This window comes from Euprymna scolopes, chromosome 20, assembly GCF_053919585.1.
Source record: "Euprymna scolopes isolate OS-2025 chromosome 20, ASM5391958v1, whole genome shotgun sequence".
NCBI lineage: Eukaryota > Metazoa > Mollusca > Cephalopoda > Sepiida > Sepiolidae > Euprymna > Euprymna scolopes.
In genome coordinates, this window is record NC_136501.1 from 80,724,710 (window position 1) to 80,751,810 (window position 27,101).

General features: G+C 25.2%; 1 protein-coding gene across 3 annotated transcripts in view; it reads left to right on the forward strand.

Annotated features, from left to right (window-relative positions):
- The window catches only part of LOC145241487 (tubulin alpha-1A chain-like), a 104,553-nt gene that overhangs the window by 69,134 nt on the left and 8,318 nt on the right, over positions 1-27,101 (forward strand). Inside the window, exon 1 of one of the 3 annotated variants that reach the window (XM_080104488.1) lies at positions 16,874-16,893. The exons of the other annotated variants lie outside the window; for them this stretch is intronic. The gene's annotated coding sequence lies outside the window, so the exon portion shown is untranslated. Of the gene's footprint in view, positions 1-16,873; positions 16,894-27,101 lie in introns of those variants that run through there. 3 annotated transcript variants of the gene reach the window in all.

Genomic DNA, 27,101 nt, shown 5'->3' on the forward strand with positions numbered 1-27,101 from the left:
AATATAATTCCCCATCCACTTTTATATGATATGATCGCTCATCCAGACACCACCATACCACTGCTTTCCTCCACCTTTTTTACCATTTATGTGTGGTTTCATCTGTACTACATCTCCAGGATACAATGGTTTCAGTGGTTTTACTTTGTGGTTGAAAGAATGTTCTTGCTTCCTGCGGTCTTGCTTCACCATTTTTCTTAGATTTTGGGGCAATTCTGGCTTGAGAAAATCCTCTCTGGTTGGGAGAAGTGTTTTTGTTCTCCTTGACATCAGCTTCTGAACTGGTGATAAGAGACCCCTGCGCCTGGCGTATACCTGTGATCCACCATTGCTAGGTATGGGTCAGCCTTATCTTCCATCGCTTTCCGGAAAAGGTTTTTTGCCATCTTTACTGCAGATTCCACCTTACCATTTGCCTTGCTATTGTATGGACTGACCGGTGTATGTGTAAAACACCACTTTTTTGCAAAGGTAGAAAATTCCTGGCTACTAAACTGAGGCCCATTATCAGTTACCACCTCATCTGGTATTCCATGTTGTGCAAAATGGTGTTTCAGTTTAGTTATCACTGTCTTTGCTTGTGTATTGAGAAGATGATCGATTTTTCAAAAGTTGTTCATGTAATCAACTGTGCAGAGATAGTCTCTATCTGCAAACTTTTGCCCAGGGTCTATCAGGGGCTTCATGGACCCCTAATGGTTCTGCCGGATTGGCTACTTCATATTTTCTACATGTGGGTCATTTTGAAACGTAGTCCCTTATGTCACTGTTCATATTTGGCCAATACAAACATGCTCTAGCTCTTCTGCAACATCCCTCTACTCCCAGGTGTGTGGAATGCAGCTTTTCTTTCAACATTCCCCGCTGTGTCAGTGGGATCACTACCTGGTTTCCTCTGAAAATTAACCCATCTTGCACCGTCATTTCACTCCATATATTAAAAAATGGTCTCACCTCTGGGTCAAGATGTATTTTGTCTTCTGGTCATTCTTCCAGAATTACTTGCTGCAACTGCAACTTCCTTCGTGGCTGAGCGCAGTTCAAGCAGCTTTCTCTCTGTTACAGGAATATATTCTGCTTCCTTGACATCATCTTCATCGTCCATATATTCACTGCCCAATCCATAGATGTATGCTCTTGATAGCGTGTCTGCAAGGAACATTTTCTTACCTGTATGGTACAGAACTGTAGCATCGTAAGCCTGTAGTCGCATCAGCTTTTTTTGCAGTCTTTTTGATCATTTCACCAATTCTTTTTTCATGATCGCTTCCAGTGGCCTATGATCAGTTAGTACTGTTATCTGTCGACCAAACGTATATTGGTGAAACCATTTACATGCGTAGACTACTGCTAGTAGTTCCTTCTCAATCTGTGCATACCGAGTTTCTGTGTCAGTCAGTGCACGGCTGATATAGGCTAGCGGTTGACCCTCTTGCAGTAGTGCAGCCCCCATGCCCTTCTCACTTGCATCGCATTGAATGACCAAAGATTTGTTGGGATCATAATATCTTAATACTGGTGCCTCACTTACTAACTCTTTAATTTTCCCAAAAGCCTCTTCATGGATTTGGGACCATGTCCATGGCACATCTGCCTTCACTAAATTTTTGATTGGGGCCATCACGTCAGATATGTGTGGTAAAAATTTTGCCAGGTAATTAACGAATCCAACCAATCGTTACACTCCCTTTACATCTGTTGGGCACGGCATCTCTTTTATGGCTCTTACTTTCCCAGGATCAGACGTATCATGTGCCCCAGGAAAGATATAGACGTTTGTCGTAGGTTCAATTTTTCAGCATTCAATCTCATCCCACGATCACGACATCTCTGCAACAGTTTCCTGAATTTTTGGTCATGATCAATTGTTGCTTCTTGCATAGTTTTACTCTTCCCAATTACCAGAAGATCATCCACTTTGTTAACCATCCCCTCTAAATCGGACACATTGTCAAAAAGGGTCTTTTGAAATATCTCCAGTGCTGGAGCAATCCTGAAAGGTAAAACTTCCCACCGGAACCTACCATATGGTGTAGAAAATGTTGTTAAGCGACTGCTGGCTTCATCTAATTTCACATGTCAAAATCCATCTCGTAAATCCAGGGTAGAAAATACCTTGCTGTCAGCCAGTTCTGATAGTAAATCGTCCAGTGTAGGTAACTGAAAATGTTCCCTCTTCAAAGCTTTATTCAGTGGTCTTGGGTCTATGCATATCTGTAGGCTTCCATTTTTCTTAGCTACGTGCTAAAGCATTTACCCATGGTGTTGAGTCACTCACTGGTTCAATAACATTCTTCTTAACCAGTTTTTCTGACTCGACTTTTAGCTTGTCCTTAAGTGCCACTGGTATTCTTCGTGTTGCTGCAACATTTGGTGTTACTCCTGGATCCACCTGTAAATGTACCTCTCCTGGTAACTGACCCAATTCTTCCTTGAACACATCTCTGAAGTCATTGATAATGCTGTCTAAGTACTGGCTGTTGGATTCATTCATTTGGGCAACCATTTTTTAATTTGTCGTTATTGATTGTGACAAGTTCCATTTTCTGGATTGCATTTGCTCCAAGTAAGGGATGGAAATCCTCTTTCACAATGACAAACTTGATGCATACGTTTGTCCAGTTTTGGGGGTTTATCATTTTTATTCGACACCTTCCCAATGGCTTCACTTCTGCTCCATTCCACATGACAAGAGTCTTATTTGAATGTTCCAGTGTTTTTCCAATCACGTGTTTCTCATTCAATATGTTCACAGACGCTCCACTATCGAGCTGAAAGGCATTGGTTTTCCTTTCACCATCATTTCCACTTTTATCACCTTTTGACTTACAACGTTCACCCTTTCCTTTATTGTTACGCCGTCTACATGTCCATAGTCTGAACAACTACTAATGTCGTTTTTCTGGTCATAATGTTGGGTTTTGACAGTCTGCACCTTCTTTTTCCTTGATACTTTGCATTTCACAGCAAAGTGTTTTTTCCCTTACATTTATAACAGGTTTTACCAAATGCAGGACATAACTCTTTGCTCACTCCATGCCGCAATGCACACGCCCAGCAGTTTCAGTCAGATTATACCAATGTCTTTCTCCTGGGTTTAAAATCAACCCTGTTCACTCCTTCAGGCCTTAGGATTCTGGACTGTAGCATTTTCAGACAGCTTACAGATGTCAATACATTTTTGTAAGTCTGTCTTATTTTCAATAACTCGGCTTGTGTCTGAGGGTTGTGTATTCCCAGTACTACCTGATGCCTGAGTACTGATGAAACGCAATTGTCACAAAAATTGCACGTTTTTATCAACGTCCGAAGTGCCGTAATGAAAGATTCCACAGTCTCTGATTCTCCTTGCTTTCCAGAATGAAATACATAACACTCGTAGGTTTCATTCATTTCCTCTATAGCATATTTATCAAATGCCTGAATAATTTCGGTGCGTGTTCTTTTGTCCTCGGGTGTTGAAAATTGAAACCTGTAATAAACTTTCAATGCATCGTCTCCCAACGTATGAAGCAAAAGTGCCTCCTGATATTGTAATGACTGTTTCATCAAACACGTAATAATGGCGCAGTTATACCATTTCAGTTTAAACAACTTCCAATTCGCCGCTAAATTGTCTTCCATACATAGGAGTGCTAGAGGCCTTATGCCAGCCACTGATCTGTTTGTTTCTTCCATGTCCGCTTCCGACATTTTTTTTCTCGTCCATGTGACATACGTATAAATTAGAATTCGAAACAAGAACAATAAAGTTATCTGCTTCTGCAACTTTCCACTTCTTATTCTTTTCTACATCTTGGACTCTTTCCATCCCACCGCTGCCGCCATGTGTCGTTATCTTATCGAGGATGTCAATGGATTAGAAAAGTACGTCCAAGGATGGAATACTGTTGCCACATCTGGGCAGGAGCTGTTAGAAAGGACTTGTCCTGCCTTGATAGAGTTCAAAATAGACTTCCTTTAATAGATGTCCTTTTCTCTTCCCTGCAACCTCTATCTCACAGAAGAGATGTTGCGAGTTTGTCTCTGATGTATCGTTACTTTCATGGAAAGTGTTCGACTGAGCCTAACTTTCACAAGAAACACTCGTCTAGCTGAAAACACTATCAATAATTCCCCCCACTCTTTATCTGTGCCTAAACCTAAACGTAGATTCCATGAACAAAGCTTCTTTCTTAGAACTGCACGCCTGTGGAATTGTCTTCCGTTTTCCTGCTTTCTGGCTGACTACAATATGGTTGTCTTCAAGTCTAACGTAAATAAGTTCTTGATGAGCCGTTCCATATAAGTTATCAAGGGTTTGTATTACTGTACACATAGATTCGAAAAAGTTGTCAAAATATATATATATAACAAATAAATGTTATCAAAGGCAAGATCAGTTACTTTTCTACCTAACTGGATATATTTTTTGTGTTTTTATTCAATGTAACATGTTTATTCAGCTCGAAAAACATGCAGTGTTTACCGATGTATTGGAAAATTCAAAATGGCGCCCGACTGTCTCTTTAACACGGTAAGTTTGGGAAAAGATGTTATAAATAATAAACTAGACAAAATACTATTAAAAAACAACCGAATATATGTCAACTTATGTCACGGTAACATATATTGAGCGAGTTTTTAACAGTATTTTATCCGGCTTTTTATTTAGAACATCTTTTCCCACACTTACCGTGTTAAAGAGAGAATAAGACGCCATCTTGAATGTTCCAATACATCGATAAACACTGTATGCTTTTCGAGCTGAATAAAAATGTTACATTGAATAAAAACACAAAAAATATATCCAGTTTGGCAGAAAAGTAACTTATCTTGCGTTTGATAACATTTATTTGTTATATATTTGTTTTTTGACAACTTTTTCGAATCTATGTGTACACAGTAATACAAACTCGTTATCAAATTTACCGAATTTTCATTACTAATGATTACTATATTGTCCAATTTCTACTGTACACTCTTTACCCCCTTATCCTTGAGTGGCCTCTTGGCCTTGATAATGTGGTGATACCTGTGTAAAAAAAAAAAAAAAAAAAAAAAAAAGATATAACGATAGATCGGCGATCGGCTTTTACATAATGGCGTCTTTATTTAACATTTGTAAACAAAGCAAAACCGTACACCGGTAAGGGACGCAACTCTAGACGGTAAAAACTCTTGTTAGTCCCTCATGAAACAAAAACAAGCGAGTTTTTTGTAGGAATTTTAATTTTAAAATAAAAAACGAGTTATATTATTTCTTTTAGCAATTGTTTTGACTTTAAAATAAAATAAAAACAGTTATATTATTTTTTGTGGGCATTTTAATTTTAAAATAAGAAAATACTTCGAATTATATCATTTTTGTTAGGTATTTTAATTTTTGAATATGAAAAAAAAAAACGAGATTTATTTGGTAGGCATTTTAATTTTTAAATAAGACCCACCCCCCACCCCGAATTATATAATTTTTGGCAGGTATTTTAATTTAAAATAAGAAAAAAGAAACAAGTTATATTCATTTTATTAGCAATTGTTTTGATTTTAAAATAAGAAAAAAATAGGGTTATGTTTTGTGAGCATTTTAATTTTTAAATAAGAAGAACCTCAAATTATATCATTTTTGGTAAGCATTTTAATTATTAAAAAAAAAAAAAAAAAAAAAAATTTAATTTTCGAATAAGACAAAAAACGAGTTAAATTTATCTCGTGTAAGCATTTTGATTTTTAAATAAGAAAAAAAAAGAGTTAAATTTATTTTGTGTAAGCATTTTGATTTTTAAATAAAGAAAAAACGAGTTAAATTTATTATGTGTAAGCATTTCGTTTTTAAATAAAGAAAAAACGAGTTAAATTTATTTTGTGTGAGCATTTTAATTTTCGAATAAGAAAAAAAAACGAGTTAAATTTATTTTGTGTAAGCATTTTGATTTTTAAATAAAGAAAAAACGAGTTAAATTTATTTTGTGTAAGCATTTTAATTTTTAAATAAAGAAAAAACGAGTTAAATTTATTTTGTGTAAGCATTTCGTTTTTAAATAAAGAAAAAACGAGTTAAATTTATTTTGTGTAAGCATTTTAATTTTTAAATAAAGAAAAAACAAGTTAAATTTATTTTGTGTAAGCATTTTGACTTTTAAATAAAGAAAAAACGAGTTAAATTTATTTTGTGTAAGCATTTCGTTTTTAAATAAAGAAAAAACGAGTTAAATTTATTTTGTGTAAGCATTTTGATTTTTAAATAAAGAAAAAACGAGTTAAATTTATTTTGTGTAAGCATTTTAATTTTTAAATAAAGAAAAAACGAGTTAAATTTATTTTGTGTAAGCATTTCGTTTTTAAATAAAGAAAAAACGAGTTAAATTTATTTTGTGTAAGCATTTTGATTTTTAAATAAAGAAAAAACGAGTTAAATTTATTTTGTGTAAGCATTTCGTTTTTAAATAAAGAAAAAACGAGTTAAATTTATTTTGTGTAAGCATTTTAATTTTTAAATAAAGAAAAAACGAGTTAAATTTATTTTGTGTAAGCATTTCGTTTTTAAATAAAGAAAAAACGAGTTAAATTTATTTTGTGTAAGCATTTTGATTTTTAAATAAAGAAAAAACGAGTAGAATTTATTTTGTGTAAGTATTTCGTTTTTAAATAAAGAAAAAACGAGTTAAATTTATTTTGTGTAAGCATTTTGATTTTTAAATAAAGAAAAAACGAGTTAAATTTATTTTGTGTAAGCATTTTGATTTTTAAATAAAGAAAAAACGAGTTAAATTTATTTTGTGTAAGCATTTTGATTTTTAAATAAAGAAAAAACGAGTTAAATTTATTTTGTGTAAGCATTTTAATTTTTAAATAAAGAAAAAACGAGTTAAATTTATTTTGTGTAAGCATTTCGTTTTTAAATAAAGAAAAAACGAGTTAAATTTATTTTGTGTAAGCATTTTAATTTTTAAATAAAGAAAAAACGAGTTAAATTTATTTTGTGTAAGCATTTTAATTTTTAAATAAAGAAAAAACGAGTTAAATTTATTTTGTGTAAGCATTTTGATTTTTAAATAAAGAAAAAACGAGTTAAATTTATTTTGTGTAAGCATTTTGATTTTTAAATAAAGAAAAAACGAGTTAAATTTATTTTGTGTAAGCATTTTGATTTTTAAGTAAAGAAAAAACGAGTTAAATTTATTTTGCGTAAGCATTTTGATTTTTAAATAAAGAAAAAACGAGTTAAATTTATTTTGTGTAAGCATTTCGTTTTTAAATAAGGAAAAAACGAGTTAAATTTATTTTGTGTAAGCATTTTGATTTTTAAAAAAAGAAAAAACGAGTTGAATTTATTTTGTGTAAGCATTTTGATTTTTAAATAAAGAAAAAACGAGTTAAATTTATTTTGTGTAAGCATTTTGATTTTTAAATAAAGAAAAAACGAGTTAAATTTATTTTGTGTAAGCATTTTGATTTTTAAATAAAGAAAAAACGAGTTAAATTTATTTTGTGTAAGCATTTCGTTTTTAAATAAAGAAAAAACGAGTTAAATTTATTTTGTGTAAGCATTTTAATTTTTAAATAAAGAAAAAACGAGTTAAATTTATTTTGTGTAAGCATTTAGATTTTTAAATAAAGAAAAAACGAGTTAAATTTATTTTGTGTAAGCATTTTGATTATTAAATAAAGAAAAAACGAGTTAAATTTATTTTGCGTAAGCATTCTAATTTTTAAATAAAGAAAAAACGAGTTGAATTTATTTTGTGTAAGCATTTTGATTTTTAAATAAAGAAAAAACGAGTTAAATTTATTTTGTGTAAGTATTTTGATTTTTAAATAAAGAAAAAACGAGTTAAATTTATTTTGTGTAAGCATTTTGATTTTTAAATAAAGAAAAAACGAGTTAAATTTATTTTGTGTAAGCATTTAGATTTTTAAATAAAGAAAAAACGAGTTAAATTTATTTTGTGTAAGCATTTAGATTATTAAATAAAGAAAAAACGAGTTAAATTTATTTTGTGTAAGCATTTTGATTTTTAAATAAAGAAAATACGAGTTAAATTTATTTTGTGTAAGCATTTTGATTTTTAAATAAAGAAAAAACGAGTTAAATTTATTTTGTGTAAGTATTTTGATTTTTAAATAAAGAAAAAACGAGTTAAATTTATTTTGTGTAAGCATTTTGATTTTTAAATAAAGAAAAAACGAGTTAAATTTATTTTGTGTAAGCATTTAGATTTTTAAATAAAGAAAAAACGAGTTAAATTTATTTTGTGTAAGCATTTAGATTATTAAATAAAGAAAAAACGAGTTAAATTTATTTTGTGTAAGCATTTTGATTTTTAAATAAAGAAAACACGAGTTAAATTTATTTTGTGTAAGCATTTTGATTTTTAAATAAAGAAAAAACGAGTTAAATTTATTTTGTGTAAGCATTTTGATTTTTAAATAAAGAAAAAACGAGTTAAATTTATTTTGTGTAAGCATTTCGTTTTTAAATAAAGAAAACACGAGTTAAATTTATTTTGTGTAAGCATTTTGATTTTTAAATAAAGAAAAAACGAGTTAAATTTATTTTGTGTAAGCATTTTGATTTTTAAATAAAGAAAAAACGAGTTAAATTTATTATGTGTAAGCATTTCGTTTTTAAATAAAGAAAAAACGAGTTAAATTTATTTTGTGTGAGCATTTTAATTTTCGAATAAGAAAAAAAAACGAGTTAAATTTATTTTGTGTAAGCATTTTGATTTTTAAATAAAGAAAAAACGAGTTAAATTTATTTTGTGTAAGCATTTTAATTTTTAAATAAAGAAAAAACGAGTTAAATTTATTTTGTGTAAGCATTTCATTTTTAAATAAAGAAAAAACGAGTTAAATTTATTTTGTGTAAGCATTTTAATTTTTAAATAAAGAAAAAACAAGTTAAATTTATTTTGTGTAAGCATTTTGACTTTTAAATAAAGAAAAAACGAGTTAAATTTATTTTGTGTAAGCATTTCGTTTTTAAATAAAGAAAAAACGAGTTAAATTTATTTTGTGTAAGCATTTTGATTTTTAAATAAAGAAAAAACGAGTTAAATTTATTTTGTGTAAGCATTTTGATTTTTAAGTAAAGAAAAAACGAGTTAAATTTATTTTGCGTAAGCATTTTGATTTTTAAATAAAGAAAAAACGAGTTAAATTTATTTTGTGTAAGCATTTCGTTTTTAAATAAGGAAAAAACGAGTTAAATTTATTTTGTGTAAGCATTTTGATTTTTAAAAAAAGAAAAAACGAGTTGAATTTATTTTGTGTAAGCATTTTGATTTTTAAATAAAGAAAAAACGAGTTAAATTTATTTTGTGTAAGCATTTTGATTTTTAAATAAAGAAAAAACGAGTTAAATTTATTTTGTGTAAGCATTTTGATTTTTAAATAAAGAAAAAACGAGTTAAATTTATTTTGTGTAAGCATTTCGTTTTTAAATAAAGAAAAAACGAGTTAAATTTATTTTGTGTAAGCATTTTAATTTTTAAATAAAGAAAAAACGAGTTAAATTTATTTTGTGTAAGCATTTAGATTTTTAAATAAAGAAAAAACGAGTTAAATTTATTTTGTGTAAGCATTTTGATTATTAAATAAAGAAAAAACGAGTTAAATTTATTTTGCGTAAGCATTCTAATTTTTAAATAAAGAAAAAACGAGTTGAATTTATTTTGTGTAAGCATTTTGATTTTTAAATAAAGAAAAAACGAGTTAAATTTATTTTGTGTAAGTATTTTGATTTTTAAATAAAGAAAAAACGAGTTAAATTTATTTTGTGTAAGCATTTTGATTTTTAAATAAAGAAAAAACGAGTTAAATTTATTTTGTGTAAGCATTTAGATTTTTAAATAAAGAAAAAACGAGTTAAATTTATTTTGTGTAAGCATTTAGATTATTAAATAAAGAAAAAACGAGTTAAATTTATTTTGTGTAAGCATTTTGATTTTTAAATAAAGAAAATACGAGTTAAATTTATTTTGTGTAAGCATTTTGATTTTTAAATAAAGAAAAAACGAGTTAAATTTATTTTGTGTAAGTATTTTGATTTTTAAATAAAGAAAAAACGAGTTAAATTTATTTTGTGTAAGCATTTTGATTTTTAAATAAAGAAAAAACGAGTTAAATTTATTTTGTGTAAGCATTTAGATTTTTAAATAAAGAAAAAACGAGTTAAATTTATTTTGTGTAAGCATTTAGATTATTAAATAAAGAAAAAACGAGTTAAATTTATTTTGTGTAAGCATTTTGATTTTTAAATAAAGAAAACACGAGTTAAATTTATTTTGTGTAAGCATTTTGATTTTTAAATAAAGAAAAAACGAGTTAAATTTATTTTGTGTAAGCATTTTGATTTTTAAATAAAGAAAAAACGAGTTAAATTTATTTTGTGTAAGCATTTCGTTTTTAAATAAAGAAAACACGAGTTAAATTTATTTTGTGTAAGCATTTTGATTTTTAAATAAAGAAAAAAAGAGTTAAATTTATTTTGTGTAAGCATTTTGATTTTTAAATAAAGAAAAAACGAGTTAAATTTATTATGTGTAAGCATTTCGTTTTTAAATAAAGAAAAAACGAGTTAAATTTATTTTGTGTGAGCATTTTAATTTTCGAATAAGAAAAAAAAAACGAGTTAAATTTATTTTGTGTAAGCATTTTGATTTTTAAATAAAGAAAAAACGAGTTAAATTTATTTTGTGTAAGCATTTTAATTTTTAAATAAAGAAAAAACGAGTTAAATTTATTTTGTGTAAGCATTTCGTTTTTAAATAAAGAAAAAACGAGTTAAATTTATTTTGTGTAAGCATTTTAATTTTTAAATAAAGAAAAAACAAGTTAAATTTATTTTGTGTAAGCATTTTGACTTTTAAATAAAGAAAAAACGAGTTAAATTTATTTTGTGTAAGCATTTCGTTTTTAAATAAAGAAAAAACGAGTTAAATTTATTTTGTGTAAGCATTTTGATTTTTAAATAAAGAAAAAACGAGTTAAATTTATTTTGTGTAAGCATTTTGATTTTTAAATAAAGAAAAAACGAGTTAAATTTATTTTGTGTAAGCATTTTAATTTTTAAATAAAGAAAAAACGAGTTAAATTTATTTTGTGTAAGCATTTCGTTTTTAAATAAAGAAAAAACGAGTTAAATTTATTTTGTGTAAGCATTTTGATTTTTAAATAAAGAAAAAACGAGTTAAATTTATTTTGCGTAAGCATTCTAATTTTTAAATAAAGAAAAAACGAGTTGAATTTATTTTGTGTAAGCATTTTGATTTTTAAATAAAGAAAAAACGAGTTAAATTTATTTTGTGTAAGCATTTTGATTTTTAAATAAAGAAAAAACGAGTTAAATTTATTTTGTGTAAGCATTTTGATTTTTAAATAAAGAAAAAAACGAGTTAAATTTATTTTGTGTAAGCATTTTGATTTTTAAATAAAGAAAAAACGAGTTAAATTTATTTTGTGTAAGCATTTCGTTTTTAAATAAAGAAAAAACGAGTTAAATTTATTTTGTGTAAGCATTTTGATTTTTAAATAAAGAAAAAACGAGTAGAATTTATTTTGTGTAAGTATTTCGTTTTTAAATAAAGAAAAAACGAGTTAAATTTATTTTGTGTAAGCATTTTGATTTTTAAATAAAGAAAAAACGAGTTAAATTTATTTTGTGTAAGCATTTTGATTTTTAAATAAAGAAAAAACGAGTTAAATTTATTTTGTGTAAGCATTTTGATTTTTAAATAAAGAAAAAACGAGTTAAATTTATTTTGTGTAAGCATTTTAATTTTTAAATAAAGAAAAAACGAGTTAAATTTATTTTGTGTAAGCATTTCGTTTTTAAATAAAGAAAAAACGAGTTAAATTTATTTTGTGTAAGCATTTTAATTTTTAAATAAAGAAAAAACGAGTTAAATTTATTTTGTGTAAGCATTTTAATTTTTAAATAAAGAAAAAACGAGTTAAATTTATTTTGTGTAAGCATTTTGATTTTTAAATAAAGAAAAAACGAGTTAAATTTATTTTGTGTAAGCATTTTGATTTTTAAATAAAGAAAAAACGAGTTAAATTTATTTTGTGTAAGCATTTTGATTTTTAAGTAAAGAAAAAACGAGTTAAATTTTTTTTGCGTAAGCATTTTGATTTTTAAATAAAGAAAAAACGAGTTAAATTTATTTTGTGTAAGCATTTCGTTTTTAAATAAGGAAAAAACGAGTTAAATTTATTTTGTGTAAGCATTTTGATTTTTAAAAAAAGAAAAAACGAGTTGAATTTATTTTGTGTAAGCATTTTGATTTTTAAATAAAGAAAAAACGAGTTAAATTTATTTTGTGTAAGCATTTTGATTTTTAAATAAAGAAAAAACGAGTTAAATTTATTTTGTGTAAGCATTTTGATTTTTAAATAAAGAAAAAACGAGTTAAATTTATTTTGTGTAAGCATTTCGTTTTTAAATAAAGAAAAAACGAGTTAAATTTATTTTGTGTAAGCATTTTAATTTTTAAATAAAGAAAAAACGAGTTAAATTTATTTTGTGTAAGCATTTAGATTTTTAAATAAAGAAAAAACGAGTTAAATTTATTTTGTGTAAGCATTTTGATTATTAAATAAAGAAAAAACGAGTTAAATTTATTTTGTGTAAGCATTTTAATTTTTAAATAAAGAAAAAACGAGTTAAATTTATTTTGTGTAAGCATTTAGATTTTTAAATAAAGAAAAAACGAGTTAAATTTATTTTGCGTAAGCATTCTAATTTTTAAATAAAGAAAAAACGAGTTGAATTTATTTTGTGTAAGCATTTTGATTTTTAAATAAAGAAAAAACGAGTTAAATTTATTTTGTGTAAGTATTTTGATTTTTAAATAAAGAAAAAACGAGTTAAATTTATTTTGTGTAAGCATTTTGATTTTTAAATAAAGAAAAAACGAGTTAAATTTATTTTGTGTAAGCATTTAGATTATTAAATAAAGAAAAAACGAGTTAAATTTATTTTGTGTAAGCATTTTGATTTTTAAATAAAGAAAATACGAGTTAAATTTGTTTTGTGTAAGCATTTTGATTTTTAAATAAAGAAAAAACGAGTTAAATTTATTTTGTGTAAGTATTTTGATTTTTAAATAAAGAAAAAACGAGTTAAATTTATTTTGTGTAAGCATTTTGATTTTTAAATAAAGAAAAAACGAGTTAAATTTATTTTGTGTAAGCATTTAGATTTTTAAATAAAGAAAAAACGAGTTAAATTTATTTTGTGTAAGCATTTAGATTATTAAATAAAGAAAAAACGAGTTAAATTTATTTTGTGTAAGCATTTTGATTTTTAAATAAAGAAAACACGAGTTAAATTTATTTTGTGTAAGCATTTTGATTTTTAAATAAAGAAAAAACGAGTTAAATTTATTTTGTGTAAGCATTTTGATTTTTAAATAAAGAAAAAACGAGTTAAATTTATTTTGTGTAAGCATTTCGTTTTTAAATAAAGAAAACACGAGTTAAATTTATTTTGTGTAAGCATTTTGATTTTTAAATAAAGAAAAAACGAGTTAAATTTATTTTGTGTAAGCATTTCGTTTTTAAATAAGGAAAAAACGAGTTAAATTTATTTTGTGTAAGCATTTCGTTTTTAAATAAGGAAAAAACGAGTTAAATTTATTTTGTGTAAGCATTTTGATTTTTAAATAAAGAAAAAACGAGTAGAATTTATTTTGTGTAAGCATTTTGATTTTTAAATAAAGAAAAAACGAGTTAAATTTATTTTGCGTAAGCATTCTAATTTTTAAATAAAGAAAAAACGAGTAGAATTTATTTTGTGTAAGCATTTTGATTTTTAAATAAAGAAAAAGCGAGTTAAATTTATTTTGCGTAAGCATTCTAATTTTTAAATAAAGAAAAAACGAGTTGAATTTATTTTGTGTAAGCATTTTGATTTTTAAATAAAGAAAAAACGAGTTAAATTTATTTTGTGTAAGCATTTCGTTTTTAAATAAAGAAAAAACGAGTTAAATTTATTTTGTGTAAGCATTTTAATTTTTAAATAAAGAAAAAACGAGTTAAATTTATTTTGTGTAAGCATTTAGATTTTTAAATAAAGAAAAAACGAGTTAAATTTATTTTGTGTAAGCATTTTCATTATTAAATAAAGAAAAAAACGAGTTAAATTTATTTTGCGTAAGCATTCTAATTTTTAAATAAAGAAAAAACGAGTTGAATTTATTTTGTGTAAGCATTTTGATTTTTAAATAAAGAAAAAACGAGTTAAATTTATTTTGTGTAAGCATTTTGATTTTTAAATAAAGAAAAAACGAGTTAAATTTATTTTGTGTAAGCATTTTGATTTTTAAATAAAGAAAAAACGAGTTAAATTTATTTTGTGTAAGTATTTTGATTTTTAAATAAAGAAAAAACGAGTTAAATTTATTTTGTGTAAGCATTTTGATTTTTAAATAAAGAAAAAACGAGTTAAATTTATTTTGTGTAAGCATTTAGATTTTTAAATAAAGAAAAAACGAGTTAAATTTATTTTGTGTAAGCAGTTTGATTTTTAAATAAAGAAAAAACGAGTTAAATTTATTTTGTGTAAGCATTTTGATTTTTAAATAAAGAAAAAACGAGTTAAATTTATTTTGTGTAAGCATTTTGATTTTTAAATAAAGAAAAAACGAGTTAAATTTATTTTGTGTAAGCATTTTGATTTTTAAATAAAGAAAAAACGAGTTAAATTTATTTTGTGTAAGCATTTTAATTTTTAAATAAAGAAAAAACGAGTTAAATTTATTTTGTGTAAGCATTTAGATTATTAAATAAAGAAAAAACGAGTTAAATTTATTTTGCGTAAGCATTTTGATTTTTAAATAAAGAAAAAACGAGTTAAATTTATTTTGTGTAAGCATTTTGATTTTTAAATAAAGAAAAAACGAGTTAAATTTATTTTGTGTAAGCATTTCGTTTTTAAATAAGGAAAAAACGAGTTAAATTTATTTTGTGTAAGCATTTCGTTTTTAAATAAGGAAAAAACGAGTTAAATTTATTTTGTGTAAGCATTTTGATTTTTAAATAAAGAAAAAACGAGTAGAATTTATTTTGTGTAAGCATTTTGATTTTTAAATAAAGAAAAAACGAGTTAAATTTATTTTGCGTAAGCATTCTAATTTTTAAATAAAGAAAAAACGAGTTGAATTTATTTTGTGTAAGCATTTTGATTTTTAAATAAAGAAAAAACGAGTTAAATTTATTTTGTGTAAGCATTTTGATTTTTAAATAAAGAAAAAACGAGTTAAATTTATTTTGTGTAAGCATTTTGATTTTTAAGTAAAGAAAAAACGAGTTAAATTTATTTTGCGTAAGCATTTTGATTTTTAAATAAAGAAAAAACGAGTTAAATTTATTTTGTGTAAGCATTTTGATTTTTAAATAAAGAAAAAACGAGTAGAATTTATTTTGTGTAAGCATTTTGATTTTTAAATAAAGAAAAAACGAGTTAAATTTATTTTGCGTAAGCATTCTAATTTTTAAATAAAGAAAAAACGAGTTGAATTTATTTTGTGTAAGCATTTTGATTTTTAAATAAAGAAAAAACGAGTTAAATTTATTTTGTGTAAGCATTTTGATTTTTAAATAAAGAAAAAACGAGTTAAATTTATTTTGTGTAAGCATTTCGTTTTTAAATAAAGAAAAAACGAGTTAAATTTATTTTGTGTAAGCATTTTGATTTTTAAATAAAGAAAAAACGAGTTAAATTTATTTTGTGTAAGCATTTCGTTTTTAAATAAAGAAAAAACGAGTTAAATTTATTTTGTATAAGCATTTTGATTTTTAAATAAAGAAAAAACGAGTTAAATTTATTTTGCGTAAGCATTTTGATTTTTAAATAAAGAAAAAACGAGTTAAATTTAGTTTGTGTAAGCATTTTGATTTTTAAATAAGGAAAAAACGAGTTAAATTTATTTTGTGTAAGCATTTTAATTTTTAAATAAAGAAAAAACGAGTTAAATTTATTTTGTGTAAGCATTTTGATTTTTAAATAAAGAAAAAACGAGTTAAATTTATTTTGTGTAAGCATTTTGATTTTTAAATAAAGAAAAAACGAGTTAAATTTATTTTGTGTAAGCATTTTAATTTTCGAATAAGACCAAAATCGAGTTAAATTTATTTTGTGTAAGCATTTTAATTTTTAAATAAGGAAAAAACGAGTTAAATTTATTTTGTGTAAGCATTTTGATTTTTAAATAAAGAAAAAACGAGTTAAATTTATTTTGTGTAAGCATTTTAATTTTCGAATAAGACCAAAATCGAGTTAAATTTATTTTGTGTAAGCATTTTAATTTTTAAATAAGGAAAAAACGGGTTAAATTTATTTTGTGTAAGCATTTTAATTCTTAAATAAGGAAAAAACGAGTTTTTTGGCAGTCTTGCAGTTAAGCCTGGCAAACTCAAATGTAAGTTCGACAGCTCTAGGGGGGTTACATCAGTATTTACACCGTCAAATCACGATATTACGAATTATGAAAGTTTTAAAACATAAAATAAAAAATATTTAATTAATATTTAATAAAAAAATATTAAAAAAAATTATCTAAATATTTTTTATTTTTATTTTATTTTCTTTAATCACGCACAGCAAAGTTTCACTTTTCAAAAAGAAAACAAAAGTATATTCAAGATCGCTATCTTCAATATACAAAAGTATAACGAAAGAAAACAAAAAAGTATCTTGAAAAAAGAAACAAAAAAAAGAAAACAAAGAAAAGAAAACGATAGTGTATTGAAGATGGCGATCTTGAATATACTTTTGTTTTCTTTTTTAAAAGGGGGGGGGATGTTTTTCTCCCGAAATTTATCAAAGTTCCATAGAACCAATGGACTTTATATGCACATTGCACCGGACATACCAACAACTTGGTTGCAAAATAATTATACATCGAGGTGAGGAATGATAGATGAATAAACAGACATTTCTCTACTCAAACATACCCGTCTATTTGTTTGTTTGTTTTCTTTTCTTTACTCTCACGATTCCGCGGTAAATGCTTCAGATGTCAAGGAGTCCATCTGATGAGAGACTGTAGACATTATCTGTCTTTCATATTTAAGTGCAGGTTTAGATATAGATTGGGATAAAAAATGTCTTGTTTTGTTTAATCTTGTTGAAATAGCTTGTGTCTTTTAATTGTAGGCATGTCATTTTTTCCCCTGTAGATTCTCATGTATGGCAATGAGAAATCGACAAAAAATTATTTCTCATCAAATCTGTCATTGCTCTTTCTACTTCCTGTGAAGTTGGTTCTCTCTATTGCTCTAAACACTTTTTCACATTTGAGGTTATTTTTAACTATTAAAGTATGGAGTACTGTTGTAAATCTCTGTTCTATTTGAGGGTTCTTGATAAAGTGCAGAAACGTATCTGTAATGCGATTAGCCCAAACCTTTCTTCTACATGGCAATCTCTCTCTCTCTCACAGACGTGATATTTGTAGCTTCAGTCTTTTTTATAAATACTGTTATGATGTGTCTTATCCAGAATTATCTGATCTATTTCTTATTTTGTTCCAGCTCGTTTAGCTTGTTAGTCTAGTGGTCTCCATCAATTCATTGTTTTAATACCTCATCGTAATACAGCTTCCGATTCCAGTAACTTCTTTTTAAGAACTGCAAGCTTGTGGAACTCTCTTCTTGCTGACTCCTACATTTATATTTTCAAAAGGTCAATAGACATCTCCTGTCTTGTGATAACATCTTTCGTTCTTGTTAGCTCCTTACATAAAGTGGTTTGACGCCTTGTCTTGAGCGATTTCCACTTAAAAATGGAACATAATTTATTTCACTCCCATAGTTTAATGATGAGGCCTGAAAATTCATGATGAAATATACTTTCTCGGGCAACACCGCGACACAGCTCCCACTAGTTATTTAATAAGTCAGATTAATGTAGATGTATTTAATAAGGTCTATATTCCATAAAATAAGGTTCAGCTGTATAAGGTCTTAAAGCAAGTAGGTCTATTAATCAATCAATGATTGTCAGTTCTGGAAATCTAAACTTCGAGATATCAAAACTGAATATGGAATCTCAAGAGTAAGAAAATAATCTCGAGATTGAGATCATTTTTTAGATTATTTTTTAATAAAATTCATAGACATTTATTTCTAAGTTACAACATGGTCTTTGCTATTGCATTTACATTTCTGTGAAAAATACTGTGAAAAATAAATCAGATTCAAAACCAAGTCCCAAACCCAGGCATTGGTTGAATGCTTGTGTACTAACATGGAAAAAAAATATTTCCTTAACCATAGTAGAAGACCTGGAAGATACTGTGGAGGAGATGAAACAAAAAATTGTCTTGGTAAAGAATATGCTGGAGACTTGGATGCTCTCATGTTCAGAAGTTTTTTGCCTTTGGGACTTTTTAGACACAGTTTCCAGGGAGGAAAGTAGTAACCAAATCATTGAATGACTGAAATGGATCCGTCGATGGCAAGTTCAAGAAACAGTGCCAAATGTTATTGTTTTGCAATTGTCTTTGATTCTAACAGTTTCTGTTGCAATTGTTTCTTGAAACAAAATATCATACAAGTTACAATGATTTTGAGATCTAGATTGTAGTGTGTCAACATAATTTTGATATGAGGATGATTTTTTATTTTTTTAAATGCTTTTTTATTTTTTTAAATGCTTTTTAATTTTTTAAATGCTTTTTTATTTTTTAAATGCTTTTTTATTTTTAAATGCTTTTTTATTTTTTAAATGCTTTTTAATTTTTTAAATGCTTTTTTATTTTTAAATGCTTTTTTTATTTAAATGCTTTTTTATTTTTTAAATGCTTTTTTATTTTTTTAAATGCTTTTTATTTTTTTAAATGCTTTTTTTATTTAAATGCTTTTTTATTTTTTTAAATGCTTTTTAATTTTTTAAATGCTTTTTTATTTTTTAAATGCTTTTTTATTTTTAAATGCTTTTTTTATTTAAATGCTTTTTTATTTTTTAAATGCTTTTTTATTTTTTTAAATGCTTTTTATTTTTTTAAATGCTTTTTTATTTTTTAAGTGCATTTTTATTTTTTTAAATGCTTTTTTATTTTTTTAAATGCTTTTTATTTTTTAAAATGCTTTTTTTATTTTTTAAAGTGCTTTTTTATTTTTTTAAATGCTTTTTTTATTTTTTAAATGCTTATTAATTTTTTTAAATACTTTTTTATTTTTTCAATACTTTTTTATTTTTTAAATGCATTTTTATTTTTTAAATGCTTTTTATTTTTTTTAATGCTTTTTTATTTTTTAAAATGCTTTTTTTATTTTTTAAATACTTTTTTATTTTTTAAATGCATTTTTATTTCTTAAATTTTTTTTAAATGCTTTTTTTAATTTTTTTTTAATGCTTTTTTATTTTTTTAAATTCTTTTTTATTTTTTAAAATGTTTTTTTTATTTTTTTAAATACCTCTCTTTCTTATTGATCGTCCAAACCCAAATTTCTTTTGCTTTTGTTAAAAGTTCATTAAAAGACACTTCCAAATTTTGTCCACGTTTCAAATAAATACATTGTAATAATTTGCTAAACCAAGAAAACTTGGTAGTGGTGTTTTCTAGAGCTTGCATATTTTTATAGCACTTGCTCATTCTGGGTCTGGTCTTCTACCATATTTGTCTAAAATTTGACCAAGATATTTTTTGTTATTAAGAAATCGCATTTCTCTCTTTCAATTCAAATCTATATTTAAATATGGATTCTTTTAAATATTTTGAGTACATGTGATTACCATTAGGTAAGTTGTCGCAAATTTTACTCCACTAAGCAATGTGTTCATTACTTGTAAAAGTAAATCATTCGAATTTATGTCCCCCCTCTTATAAATATATACACAAAGTAGTTTTGAGCACTCCTCGTCCAGAGATATACATCACTTAAATCAATATTTAATGTTTTTGCCAGAAGGGCGATGTGAGCATATTCCATGATTGAAATTTCTGCATCCAATCCATGAGTTGTTCATCACAAATTTCATTTCAATTTCAATTTTTTTCTTTTTACATCAGTTATTACTTCACCCTAAAATTTTATATCAGTTATTACTTCACCCTAAAATTTTATATCAGTTATTACTTCACCCTAAAATTTTATATCAGTTATTACTTCACCCTAAAATTTTATATCAGTTATTACTTCACCCTAAACTTTTATATCAGTTATTACTTCACCCTAAAATTTTATATCAGTTATTACTTCACTCTAAAATTTTATATCAGTTATTACTTCACCCTAAAATTTTATATCAGTTATTACTTCACCCTAAAATTTTATATCAGTTATTACTTCACCCTAAAATTTTATATCAGTTATTACTTCACCCTAAAATTTTATATCAGTTATTACTTCACCCTAAAATTTTATATCAGTTATTACTTCACCCTAAAATTTTATATCAGTTATTACTTCACCCTAAAATTTTATATCAGTTATTACTTCACCCTAAAATTTTATATCAGTTATTACTTCACCTTCAAATTTTATATCAGTTATTACTTCACCCTAAAATTTTATATCAGTTATTACTTCACCCTAAAATTTTATATCAGTTATTACTTCACCCTAAAATTTTATATCAGTTATTACTTCACCCTAAAATTTTATATCAGTTATTACTTCACCCTAAAATTTTATATCAGTTATTACTTCACCCTAAAATTTTATATCAGTTATTACTTCACCCTAAAATTTTATATCAGTTATTGCTTCACCCTAAAATTTTATATCAGTTATTACTTCACCCTAAAATTTTATATCAGTTATTACTTCACCCTAAAATTTTATATCAGTTATTACTTCACCCTAAAATTTTATATCAGTTATTACTTCACCCTAAAATTTTATATCAGTTATTACTTCACCCTAAAATTTTATATCAGTTATTGCTTCACCCTAAAATTTTATATCAGTTATTACTTCACCCTAAAATTTTATATCAGTTATTACTTCACCCTAAAATTTTATATCAGTTATTACTTCACCCTAAAATTTTATATCAGTTATTACTTCACCCTAAAATTTTATATCAGTTATTACTTCACCCTAAAATTTTATATCAGTTATTACTTCACCCTAAAATTTTATATCAGTTATTACTTCACCCTAAAATTTTATATCAGTTATTACTTCACCCTAAAATTTTATATCAGTTATTACTTCACTCTAAAATTTTATATCAGTTATTACTTCACCCTAAAATTTTATATCAGTTATTACTTCACCCTAAAATTTTATTTGTTCTCCACTGACGCTTTTGACTACTTTCTAGTTCTCGTTTTCAAAATTCCTTCTAATTCCCCCAATAATGTCATACAATCTTCTCTCCTCTATTCCAGTTTCTCATGTTTTTTTGAAATATCAAATATTTTATCCATTTCCTTGTCCTTTTGGCTGGGAGCAAAGTGCAGTTTCTATTTTGATCCTGCACTTGGTTTTTTCTGTCTTTGACTAGGGAACGACAGGTTTTTTCAGACTAAGACAATTTGTATTTTTGTTTCAGTTAAGAGTGATCCTCTTTAGAAAACTGGACTTTTGTTGCATAGAGTACATATTAAAAGAAGATATGATGGGGACATTCATATTGAAGAGAGACGGCGGGGACATATATATAACAATGATGAGGGTGAGAGACATTTATACAGTTCTGCGGATTTTTATAACATATATTAGAGAGGAGGAGAGATACATTTCTTGTAAAGGTTACATAGAGTTCATATTAAGATGATTGACACATTACCTTCAATTTGTGGAATAATGACACGAAGACAACAGTTACAAATATCGATGGTGATTCTTTAGGTCATTTGACCGGTCGAATGATGATGACGTCAGGAATTCACATTTGTTCTACATGGTTAAACTTCTACCCCTTCGCCTTTAAGGGGACCCTCCTCTGACCATGTCAACTCTTTCCGACCAACTATGCTGACTCTCGAACTCGACTACCAGACTGCTTTAATCTGACTAAAACTAGCTCCTATATTGAGAAGTCCCTTTTTGCTATGACGTCAGATGTGTGGTTCCAAAACGTGACCAACTCACGTGGTTAAGCACACGTTTGTTCCAAACACACTTCTGCAAACAAAGAATTCTCAACTAACCTATTTTTTAACTTAACCTATTTTTTAACCTAACCTATTTTTTAACCTAACCTATTTTTTAACTTAAACTATTTTTTAACTTAACCTATTTTTTACAATAAATTTTTAATTTGTATTGTTCATTCTTTTTAGCTGATATTTTTAATTCAGTTTTCATAAAAGAACGAACAATCAATTCTTTTTACAATACAAACAATATCTAACTATTTTCAATAGAATTTAACAATAGCTAAATTCTAACATTCTATTTCTTAACCTTGCTTACAAGGTTCGAGTCTCGGCTTATCCTAATCTCATTTTCACTTATCTAATGATCTTCTTATTTACATGGAAAAGGGACAGCCTTTTCTTGTAACACTTTACCCATATTAAAAACCGATTTTGTGTCTAACTCTGCCCTCGTGTGGAGGCAAATAAATAGAAATAATCCAGCATATAAAAATATTCTAAAACATGTAAAAAAAGATTTCTTTTGATGCCACCCATGGAATCGTTAATAAAATTCTTAATTTCCTATTTTAACTAAGTTCAAATAAACTTCAATCTGTCTGACTTGTCCACTAAGTTCAAACAGTCTTTGTTTTATCACTGTTCATAATCATAAATTGTCAACAATAATTTGACATAGTCTTCTCTTGGCTTGTATTATCCTCTTCAGTTTAGGAATAGTTTAGGATTGTTTTGATAGACATTATCTTTGAGATCATTCTAAAAATAACAATCTGGGGTGTTGTGGTTCGGAGAGTGTATAACCTATTCAGAATCACACCTCCTACGGATAATTAAATGAATCAAGCAATAAATTCTATCATATGAATTCGCTATCATTCTTAACACTAGATTTCGAATTCAAAGTTGATAAAATTTTGCTTGAGTATCTGACCTGTGCTACAATTTTGACGTTCGATCACTATTGATACATTTTAGAAATAATTTATATCCTTTGTTATGCAGACAGAAATAATTTGTTTATTCTGTAAACATATTTATGTAACATTATAAAGATTTATATTATTTAATTGGAATTCATTATTGAGATGAGTTTTATTTATTAATTTTATTTATTAATTTTATTTATTTATTTTATTTATTTATTTTATTTATTAATTTTATTTATTAATTTTATTTATTAATTTTATTTATTTATTTTATTTATTAATTTTATTTATTAATTTTATTTATTTATTTTATTTATTAATTTTATTTATTTATTTTATTTATTAATTTTATTTATTAATTTTATTTATTTATTTTATTTATTCATTTTATTTATTAATTTTATTTATTTATTTTATTTATTTATTTTATTTATTAATTTTATTTATTTATTTTATTTATTAATTTTATTTATTTATTTTATTTATTGATTTTATTTATTCATTTTATTTATTAATTTTATTTATTAATTTTATTTATTAATTTTATTTATTTATTTTATTTATTGATTTTATTTATTCATTTTATTTATTAATTTTATTTATTTATTTTATTTATTTATTTTATTTATTAATTTTATTTATTTATTTTATTTATTTATTTTATTTATTAATTTTATTTATTTATTTTATTTATTTATTTTATTTATTAATTTTATTTATTTATTTTATTTATTTATTTTATTTATTAATTTTATTTATTTATTTTATTTATTTATTTTATTTATTAATTTTATTTATTTATTTTATTTATTAATTTTATTTATTTATTTTATTTATTTATTTTATTTATTTATTTTATTTATTTATTTTATTTATTAATTTTATTTATTTATTTTATTTATTAATTTTATTTATTAATTTTATTTATTTATTTTATTTATTTATTTTATTTATTAATTTTATTTATTCATTTTATTTATTAATTTTATTTATTTATTTTATTTATTAATTTTATTTATTTATTTTATTTATTTATTTTATTTATTAATTTTATTTATTTATTTTATTTATTAATTTTATTTATTAATTTTATTTATTTATTTTATTTATTAATTTTATTTATTAATTTTATTTATTTATTTTATTTATTAATTTTATTTATTAATTTTATTTATTTATTTTATTTATTTATTTTATTTATTTATTTTATTTATTCATTTTATTTATTCATTTTATTTATTAATTTTATTTATTAATTTTATTTATTTATTTTATTTATTAATTTTATTTATTTATTTTATTTATTTATTTTATTTATTTATTTTATTTATTAATTTTATTTATTTATTTTATTTATTAATTTTATTTATTAATTTTATTTATTTATTTTATTTATTAATTTTATTTATTAATTTTATTTATTTATTTTATTTATTTATTTTATTTATTTATTTTATTTATTGATTTTATTTATTGATTTTATTTATTCATTTTATTTATTAATTTTATTTATTGCAAACTATTATCCTCATCTTCTTTTTGGTTGTTTCACGACGTTTCAGCCAACTATTCCTCTGGCCTTCATCAGGTGGTAACCGCAATGGAATAGGAACTCCAAATCTCCTAACTGCATTCTCAGCAATTACTGCCTTGCATAGTTGTTGTCGTCTCACCAAGTTTTTGGCCAAGTAAGCCTCTGGCCGGCTTGTGCTAATTGTGTAGTGGAGACCAAAGAGGGATGTTTCGGATCTACCAACACATCCTTAAAATCTTTCATTTTCAAGAAAAAATGTAAAAAGCAAAAACTGAAATAAAAAATAGGTTTTTCCTTACAAAATTCTACAATTTAAATATCCAATTATTTCTCATATGGTTAAAAATATTTCTTTTTAACTAAAATATACAAATATCCAATCTTGTAGCACATACAATGAATTATATACTAAACTAGGATGGGTGTCCGGCGTTGCCCGGGTGTTTGGAGGTGTGTGTTGAGCAAAAAAAAAAAAAATGGTAGTAGTAAGGCAGGCTTGAACCCGTACCGTGAATGAGGAAAAGAAAGGGAAAAAATGTGACGTCTTTGCTGTTATGACCACCGCCAAACTGGAAGTGATGTAGGTTTAAATTAAGGCTAGACAATCGAAAAGAGGGGATGACTTTCAAAAATATCGGTGAAAAAAGCAACCCTCCGTGTAGAAAAGTGCCTAGTTGGGGGTGAAAAAATTAATGTTTTCAGCCAATTTTTCGGTATTTGTCGTCTGAAAGGTCGAGCTTCAAAACGATACTGATTCTTGTGAAAATCCGTCGCCTCTGTCGAAAGTTTTAGGCAGACATGCAAACATACATACATACATTTATATATTTTTAGCTAAAATTTTCGACCCAAACCGATTAAAAAGCTTGCCGTATCTCTGAATACCCTTTAGGTAAAATTTCAAATGTTTACACCAGAAATTGTCTTTAGTAATTTTGTAGAGATCGCATGGGTCAAATTTTTTAAAATTATTATGACCCCTTAACATTTATTTTTTTATGCTCAAAACAAGTTATTAAGTTAGATCCATGTCCAAAGAATTTGTATCTAAAATTTCAAGTGTTTCGACCCAACATTGGCGGAGTAGTTTGATAGAGTTCTCAAAGGTCAAATCGTTGAACTTTGACTCCTTAATAGCCAAATTTCTGTCTGAAAACCGATTACAAAGATTTTCCCAAATCTCACTACCCTGTATATCCAATTTCGAGTCTGTAGACTTAAAGTTGACAGAGTTATTGTGTAGGGAAATGTACACAGATAGACAGACAGACAGACAGACAGACACTTTCACTTTTATAGATATATAGATAATCCAAACAAAATATATAATTCCAAAGAACAATTGCTTTTTCATAGTAAAATACTAGAATAGTGTGACTTGTTTGGGGATTGAGCTCAGATTATATTGTTTGAATGAGGAAAAAAGTGAGTTTGAAAAAGCTAGTTAAATATTCAAAAAAATAAATTAAACAAAATCTAAAATTAGTCTGTCTGTCTGTCTGTCTGTCTGTCTCTTTCTCTCTCTCACTCACTTGCTCATTGTTTTCTTCTTAAACTATGTGTTAAATAGTATCACTACTTGTGTTCATTATATAGACTATTACTATATTTTTATTCTTTTCTATCTTTACTGTCTTCAGTTGTTAATTTACACAGAGAGAAAAAGAGAGAAGAGAGAAAAAAGAAAGAGAAAGTAAAAGAAATAAGAGTAATAAAAACCATATTAAATAATGGTGGTCAAACAACAGATAGAAGTTTAGTAAGAGATGATACATTTAGTGAGTTAATTCAAATTGGTGGCTAAGTAAAATGTAATCTGAGAATTGAAGAGTATTTTAACATGCATTTTATGTGATTAAAAATAAGAATAAAGCTTTAAGGAAACAAACGTTGATTAACTCAGCTTTAGACTTATTATTGGCGTTTATCTATTATTATAATAGACGAAGCCCAATATACCATCAAGTCTAGTTTTTACAAATGAATAGTTTACACAATCGGCCAAGTTTTTTGGAAAGATCAGACAATCTGATTAGCAGATGCAAATTGCTTGATGATGACGATAATGATGAAAATGATAATGATGATGATAATATGATGGCAAGAGAAGCGCAGATGTTTTGTTAAGAAGAGACAAATCCGATTGAAGGATAATCACGATTTAAGCAACGTGTCATGGATATTCTCCTAATATGGATTAATTCATGTTCATATGAGATGACCTTAGACTGCTAATGAGAATGGAGATTAAAAAAAGATTAAGAAATCATAAATGATGGAAAGGAAAGATTTACACACACACAATGATAAATTACTTATCAATTTTAAATATAGACAAAAAAAATAATGAATAATAAATAAATAAATAAATAACAACAACAACAACGAGAAGAAGAAGAAGAAGAAGAACCCGTGGAAATTTCACAGTAATTGAATACATCGACCCACACATCAGCAAGAACCTTTTCATCACATCAGCAAATAATCAGTGAAATATTGAATTAAAAAATAAGCTTTTTTGTAAACAAATATGAAGAACTGCTTGAGATTTTATTACAAAAATTAAAAGTACGGTGCGACATCTTTTTTCTGCAG